Source organism: Bubalus kerabau, chromosome 4 (genome assembly GCF_029407905.1).
Source record: "Bubalus kerabau isolate K-KA32 ecotype Philippines breed swamp buffalo chromosome 4, PCC_UOA_SB_1v2, whole genome shotgun sequence".
Taxonomy (NCBI): Eukaryota; Metazoa; Chordata; class Mammalia; order Artiodactyla; family Bovidae; genus Bubalus; species Bubalus kerabau.
Window position 1 is genome coordinate 88,538,915 of NC_073627.1, and position 8,306 is coordinate 88,547,220.

Sequence of the window (8,306 nt, forward strand, 5' to 3'; positions counted from 1 at the left end):
TCTCTTTGCCCAAGTGGATTTATCACCTACACAGATGCTCAGCAAGGCTGGTCTCGGCGACCCTGCCAGAGAGGATTAGTGTTGGAGCAACTGGGGCTCTGATTGCCTGTCTCTTGTGAGCTGGTGAGTGTGACTTCTTCCTTCTCCGCTTATACTGACCACATTCTGATTAAAGAAAAGAAAAATTAGGTGGCTGGTCTTACAAACCTGATGGCAGTCAACAGATCAAGGACTTGAGCTTCTGTGAGAAGCAGCCCTTTCCGTAGCCTTTCTGTTGTTCATATTGGCCTCATCGTGTCCCTCTGCCTCAGACGTGTCCCCAGCTGTGCTGCACTGCAGCTTGCTAACTCAGAATACGTCACTGGGTCAGGGGAAAACCACTTCCCTTCTTTCATATTCGTGACGTTGAGACTTACTCTTGTTTTCTTGTTGCCCACAAAAAAACTGGGCAATTTTACTTTCTAGAAAAGTTGCAAACAGAAACAAAAAAATCTAACGTCTTAAAAGTGATAGAGATACAGCCCCTCTGGCTTTCTTTACTTCCCTTTGTTGTTCTCAAGTCATCATGAATTACAACCACAACAGGAGCAATGAGACAAATCTTGTCCAATAAGTCACTCAGTTTAGTTCAGTTCAGTCGCTCAGTCGTGTCTGTCTCTTTTTGCGACCCCATGAACTGCAGCACGCCAGGCCTCCCTGTCCATCACCAACTCCCAGAGCCTACCCAAAATTAGTCACTAAGTGAATATAAAAAGTTATATTCAATATAAAAAGTTATGTTCAATATAAATGAAAAATTACACTCAAGGAAAGAAGTTATTTCTCCTGATCTAGTAGGTTGGGTCTCACTCCCCTGCATTCTCAGAGGAACAGAGACAGAGGAACAGAGATGCCTGGTGGAATCAACTGCCTGAATGAACAACTGTAACTCATTAGATTCTGTGACATAAGCTTCCAATAAGAGACAACACCAATACTGAATCTCCATCCTCCAGCTCAGAAAGTTTGAGCAGAATAAGTGTCAAACAGTTTAAGTAAAAGAGTTGAATAATAAAAACTATACTTAGCAGGGTAGATATTATTTAATCTACTAAAAGCAGAATAATTGCAGTTGGAAATTCCTCCACCAACTTGTACAAATGCATTTTGCTCTCAAGGACTGAGCTTTGCTGACACTTTGGACACCTGGGGAAACAGGTCAAAGAAGAGGAGGTCACCACTGAGAACTAGGGTCCTTCACACAAACACTGCAGGTGAGAGTTGATGGTTCAGGAAGACGATTTATTTTCACAAGTAAATGATCCCTCCACAGAAAGGAGATTTTTGAGTCCTCAGGATGTGGTGAGCCTGCCCTAAGGGAGGAACTCCAGCAGGTGAGCAAGGGGACTCTGTCACTCCAGAGGACAGAGGGTGGCTCCATGTGATCTCTCCTTTGTGAGTGAGGTGCTGCTGGGGAAATACAATTATCCTGGAATTCGAGTCTCCCCACCCATATCATCTGAGAAGAACCAGAATTCTCGGTGGGGGTAATGGCCCGGCCAGCAAAGGACAATAGGTCTCCAGTATGAAAATGGTGGAAAGAAAGCATGATGTCTGTAATAGTCCTGACTTCGTGGTTCCCTGAAGCACAACCACATGCACCTGCAGGAACGTGTTCTAGAAGGAAAAGAAACATGGGAGGAGTTCATGGACTCATAATAAACAGCCTCTTCTCTAAATCAAACACTAAAGAAAACCCATCCTTTGTTTCAAACAGTTTCTTTGCTAGAGTGACCTGGTAAATCCCTGATAAACACAAAGCCTGCCTTCCTAAGTAAAGTAAGAAACAGAAATTGAGCCTAGGATCAGGGCCAAAAATGTGTTCATGGAACAGAGAAGAGCCACATTTACACATGAAAGAGAAAGAGTGATAATGTTTGCACTTAGAAACCTACATCATTTCTGATGTAAGACAAAGAAAGACCTTTCTCATTTTATTGATAAATATCCATTTGGATGGGTACATTCAAAGTTATTGGGAAATAGATAAAATTAATAGTTTAGATTGATGACAATTTCTTTTACCATATTCAGAATACATAACAGAAAACCAAAATAGGAAGTAAAAGTGTATAGAAATGATTAGAAAATGAAAATTACTGTGTTCCCTATTTAATGGCCTTGCTTAGAAAGCATGGCATCAGAGAATCTACCTCAAGGTTCCACCATACGCCGTTTCAGCCAGCCCAGCAGCAGTCTCATCTTCCCCATGGCCTTCGTGCTCTCTACTGATGGCCCTGGTGCTGGTCAGCTATGGCCCGGGAGGATCCCTGGGCTGTGACCTGTCTCAGAACCACGTGCTGGTTGGCAGGAAGAACCTCAGGCTCCTGGGCCAAATGAGGAGACTCTCCCCTCGCTTCTGTCTGCAGGACAGAAAAGACTTCGCTTTGCCCCAGGAGATGGTGGAGGGCAGCCAGCTCCACGAGGCCCAGGCCATCTCTGTGCTCCACGAGATGCTCCAGCAGACCTTCAACCTCTTCCACACAGAGCGCTCCTCTGCTGCCTGGGACACCACCCTCCTGGAGCAGCTCCACACTGGACTCCATCAGCAGCTGGATGACCTGGACGCCTGCCTGGGGCAAGTGACGGGAGAGGAAAACTCTGCCCTGGGAAGGACAGGCCCCACTGGCTGTGAAGAGGTACTTCCAGGGAATCCATATTTACCTACAAGAGAAGGAATACAGCAACTGCGCCTGGGAAATCATCAGAGTGAAAATCATGAGATCCTTGTCTTCATCAACCAGCTTGCAAGAAAGGTTAAGAATGATGGATGGAGACCTGAACTCACCTTGACATGATTCTCACTGACTAAGATGCCCCATCATCTTTGCACACTCATCTGCAGCCATTTCAGAAGACTCTGATTTCTGCTTTAGCCACAAAATTTATTGAATTACTTTGGCCAATACTTTGTCAGTAGTAAATGAATATATATAAATTTTTTGGCTGCAGGTGCATCAGTTCCAAAGTGAAGACTGCCCTGATTTTATTGTTTGTTTGCTTATTTATTTTGTTATACTTATTCTTTTATCTTTTCATATTTATTTTTACATATAAAATATTTTTGTTTACACTGTATTAAAATTTAACAAATACATTCACATTTTTATTTCATTAAATTTGTAATTTGTTTTATTTATTAAATATTATCAAGGTGAACTTCTTGAATTTTTTACCGTTTTATGTTTACTTGCTAGGTAAAGTCCAACTTTTTGTGACCCCATAGACTATAGCCCACCAGGCTCCTCTGTCCATGGGATGATCCAGGCAAGACTACTGGAGTATGTTGCCATTTCCAGGGGATCTTCCCAACCAAGGATGCAATCTGGAATCTGCATTTCAGGCAGATTCTTTACCTTCTGAGCCACAAGGGAAGACCCTTGTTTGAAAGAAATGAGAAAAAAGGGATTTTGTGAACTGAAATTTATTATTTACAATAGTTACTGGGTCATCAGTTCAGTTCAGTTCAGTTCAGTCACTCAGTCGTGTCCGACTCATGATGACCCCATGAACTGTACCATGCCAGGCCTCCCTGTGCATCAACAATTCCCAGAGTCCACCCAAACTACTGTCCATTGAGTCGGTGATGCCATCCAGCCATCTCATCCTCTGTCGTCCCCTTCTCCTCCTGCCCTCAATCTTTCCCAGTATCAGGGTCTTTTCAAATGAGTTAGCTTTTCCCATCAGGTAGCCAAAATATTGGAGTATTAGCTTCAACATCAGTGCCTTGAATGAACACCCAGGACTGATCTCTTTAGGATGGACTGGTTGGATCTCCCTGTAGTCTAAGGGACTCTCAAGAGTCTTCTCCAACACTACAGTTCAAAAGCATCAATTCTTCGGCACTCAGCTTTCTTTATAATCCAGGCTCACATCCATACATGACCACTGGAAAAAGCATAGCTTTGACTAGATGGACCTCTGTTGACAAAGTCACGTTTCTACTTTTTAATATGCTGTCTAGGTTCGTCATAACTTTCCTTCCAAGGAGTTTGCTTCTTTGAATTTCATGGCTGCAGTCACCATCTGCAGTGATTTTGGAGCCCAGGAAAATAAAGTCTGACCTTGTATCCACTGTTTCCCTATGTATTTATCATGAAGTGATGGGACCGGATGCCATGATCTTAGTTTTCTGAATGTTAAGTTTTAAGCCAACTTTTTCACTCTCCTCTTTCACTTTCATCAAGAGGCTCTTTAGTTCTTCTTCACTTTCTGCCATAAGAGTGGTGTCATCTTCATATCTGAGGTTATTGATTTTTCTCCCCACAATCTTGATTCTAGCTTGTGCTTCCTCCAGCCCAGTGTTTCTCATGATGTACTCTGCAAATAAGTTAAATAAGCAGGGTGACAATATACAGCCTTGACCGACTCCTTTTCCTATTTGGAACCACTCTGTTGTTCTATGTCCAGTTGTAACTGTTGCTTCTTGAGCTGCATACAGGTTTCTCAAAAGTAGGTAGGCGGTCTGGTATGCCCATCTCTTGAAGAATTTTCCACAGTTTATTGTGATCCACACAGTCAAAGGTTTGGCATAGTCAATAAAGCAGAAACAGATGTTTTTCTGGAACTCTCTTCTTTTTTGATGATCCAGCAGATGTTGGCAATTTGATCTCTGGTTCCTCTGCCTTTTCTAAAACCACCTTGAACATCTAGAAGTTCACGGTTCACGTATTGCTGAAGCCTGGTTTGGACGATTTTGAGCATTACTTTGCTAGCCTGTGAGATGAGTGCAATTGTGAGGTAGTTTTAGCATTCTTTGACATTGTTAGTCAAATACGGCTCATGCAATGAAGTGAGATAAACTAGGAAGCAATTTTGGAAAAATTACTGATGATTTTGTTTCCACTGAAGCCAAGAACTTAAAATTTTGTTTGGTCTTAGAGAAAATATCTTAACTTGACATTTAAGACTTATAAAATTTAAGTTATTTATAATTACTTATAAATTATAAGAATCCACCTGCAATGCAGGGGTCCATGTGTCGATGAGTGGGTCAGGAAGATTCCCTTGGAGAAGGAATAGGCTACCCACTCCAGTATTCTTGGGCTTCCCTAATGGCTCATCTGGTAAAGAATCTGCCTGCAACGTGGGAGACCTGGGTTCCATCCCTGGGCTGGGAATATCCCCTGGAGAAGGGAATGCCTACCCACTCTAGTATTCTGGTCTGGAGAATTCCAGGGACTGTATAATCCATGGGGTCACAAAGAGTCAGACATGACTGAACGGCTTTCACTATAAATTTTGAAATATTTTTTAACCAGTTAACATTGCAAGAGAAATTAACCATTTATATTAATATTAAATGAAATAATTTTCAGTCTCAGTCTTGTCCCCAAGTCTTCCACTGGAGGGTCCAAATATCTCCTAGATTCCTGTCCAGACTTAAGGTGCCTTTCCCTTTTCCCTGAATCCCTGAAAGAATTAGTCTTTCTCCCCAGAAGCAATCCTGAATTTGAAAATACTTTACAACATGCTCTGATTTCCAGCCATCAATCGCTGCATAAATGGCCTGGTGTAAACCACTCTGGCGAAAATCTCCTCCTAGGAAGGGGAGGGTGGACATGGCGGCAGTTGCAGAAATCTAAGTATCTGAGCAAAGTAGCATTAAAGCACCCCTGGACAGTGGGACCAAAAAGGAAGCTTCCTCACTGCTCCCACGGCCCCACGGGCTCCCTGGGCTATGGCGGCGCCTTGAGGGGTCAAGGCGCTTGTCGACGGGGACTCCTCGGTTCTCCCCTGGATCCTGCGCGGGAGTTCGCGGCGCTGGACCTGCAGGCACGTCCTGTCCATTACTGAGAGTTCAGGTGCGCATCCCGGCCGCTGGGGCGCAGCGAAGGGAGCTTGGAGGACTTAGCTTAGTGCAGGACCTGAGCTGTTTCACTGAGATCCAGCTGAAGTGCTGAATTTCTGAAACTCTGGTCTCCCTGCTGATGGCAATGGGATGCTCTGCTCCATCCCTAATATTTCACCTGTTAGCATATGTCGTCTTCTATTCTTCCAGTCCTTTCCCATATTCATGTAATTTGGTAGCATTAAGTATTTTTAACCTAAATCCACAAGAGCCCTGTCAGCTTGGTGTTTTCTACAGGTGTTCTCATTGTTTAGTCACCAAGTCTTATTCGACTCTTTGTGACCCCATAAACTGTAGCCTCCTAGGGTTCTCTGTATGGGATTTCCCAGACAATACTGTAGTGCGTTGCCATTTCCTCCTCCAGAGGACCTTCCCAATCCAGGATCTAACACCCCTCTCCTGCATGGACACGTGGATTCTCTCATGCACTGAAAGATTCTTTCCCACCAGGGAAGCCTGTTTCCTACAGAGACTCACTGAAATGTTTGTAGTTCAATCTCTTGCAATGGCTATAATTCTCAAGGGTCTTATCTATCATGCATCTCAAGTTTATGGTGATGGTTAACTGAGCAATCTATATGAATCATCTTGGACAGTTAAATATGATTATTTTATAATTATTAGAAATACTAATTTTGCCAGTCACATTTAGACTCTCAGAAAGAATTACCAGTTGATAATTTCATTTTGCTTATTACATAAAATAATCAGGATACTTTGTCTATTGCTGAATTCATCTAGAAATCTGGAGGTAGATGATAAACTAATGAAAATATAGAGTACTGTAACAGCAAGGTATGGAAAACAAAGGCACAACGTGTGTTAGTGAAATAGGAAAATAAGCGATGGTTCAATACATATAATTTGCACAGTGTTTATGGTATGGATAGGGAGGTGGAGTTTGGAATTTGACATAATAGGTTTTGAAACCTGGACTTGCCATTTTCTTATTAGATTGTTTTATTCAAATAAAGTCTTAGCAGGTGGCTCCTGGAAATGAGAATATTTACAACTCAGGTTCAACTATGTTGGAAGGATTAAGTGTCCATTTTAAGGGTTACAGAATTTGTAGTTGGGGTCAACATCATTTTTTTTTAATTTTATTTTATTTTTAAACTTTACATAATTGTATTAGTTTTGCCAAATATCAAAATGAATCCGCCACAGGTATACATGTGTAGTTGGGGTCAACATCATTTTTTATAAAGACTGAAAGTCTGTGGAATTTGTTTGGCAAGTTCTTGGTAATCATGTTCACAGTAGCATTGTAACATTTAATTAGTAATCAATTCAGGATGAATGAGCCATAATAAGGGATGACAGCATCAAGGAATGTGTTATCCTCAAATAAATATCAACAATGAAATATATTATAATGAATCTGCAATAAACACAGTGCCATGGTATCTTCTTGTTACCATGTAACAGGTTGAATGTGTGTGTGTTCCCCAAATTCATATATTGAAATCTACCCCCACAATGTGATCATATCAGGAGGTGGGATATTAGAGAAATCATTAGGGTTAGAGGAGGTTATGAGAGGGGATTCCTCATGCACAGCATTACTGTCTTCATGAGGCTCACAAGACACTTTGCTTCCTCTCTGCTCTCCACCATGTGAGGACATAGACGCTGGCAGTCTGCAACCCTGAAGAGGATTCTCACCAGAACTCCACCCTGCTGGCACCCTGATCTCACACTTGCAGCCCCCAGGACTGTGACAAATAGACTTCTATCACTGATGAGCCACCAGACTCTGGGACCTTGTTAGAGTAGCCTGAACCAAGACCCAGGGCATGGCACATTTAGCGCCTGCAGTCCACTAGTTGAGGTTTTATGTAAATATTTCATGTTCAAAGCATACATGACAGAGAAGACATTGTCATGTGTAATTACCCCCAACCCCCTTCCTCAGAAAGAAAACTGATAATCTGCACTCACAAGTAAAAACCATAGAGTCTGAATCAGAGAGAGGAATGATGGCCCATCTAAAGGACATTAAGAGTACTGATGAAAGAAAGGAAACAGCAAGAAAAATGAGGCAACAGGGAAGAATGCTCTGCCTTCTGGTTCTTCCCAAGGGATAATGGGAAAAATATACCTAAAATAATTTTCATTTTAATATATTTTGAAAAACACTTGGATATTTTAAAAATCATTTAACCGTTTAGCCAATTGTTCCCTATCCATGGCTTGATACAAATATTTGCATGAACCATTCCTTTAATCAGTAACCAGTCAGAGAAGGGGCAGTGAAGTTAACCAATTTGCTTAACTTCATGTTTTGGTGTAAGTCAGTAAATTTCAGTATCTTGAGAATTAAAATATTTCCCCTTAATTTCTGAGTTTTCCTGCCAACTTGTTCAAGAAGAAATCTGTTGGTTTCATGTTCTAAATTTTTTTTTTCTTATTATCC

General features: G+C 41.8%; 1 pseudogene; it reads left to right on the plus strand.

The window, feature by feature from the left end:
* Positions 1 to 2,248: 2,248 nt before the first annotated feature.
* Positions 2,249 to 2,832, plus strand: LOC129651515 (interferon omega-1-like; annotated as a pseudogene).
* The last annotated feature ends 5,474 nt before the right edge of the window (positions 2,833 to 8,306 follow it).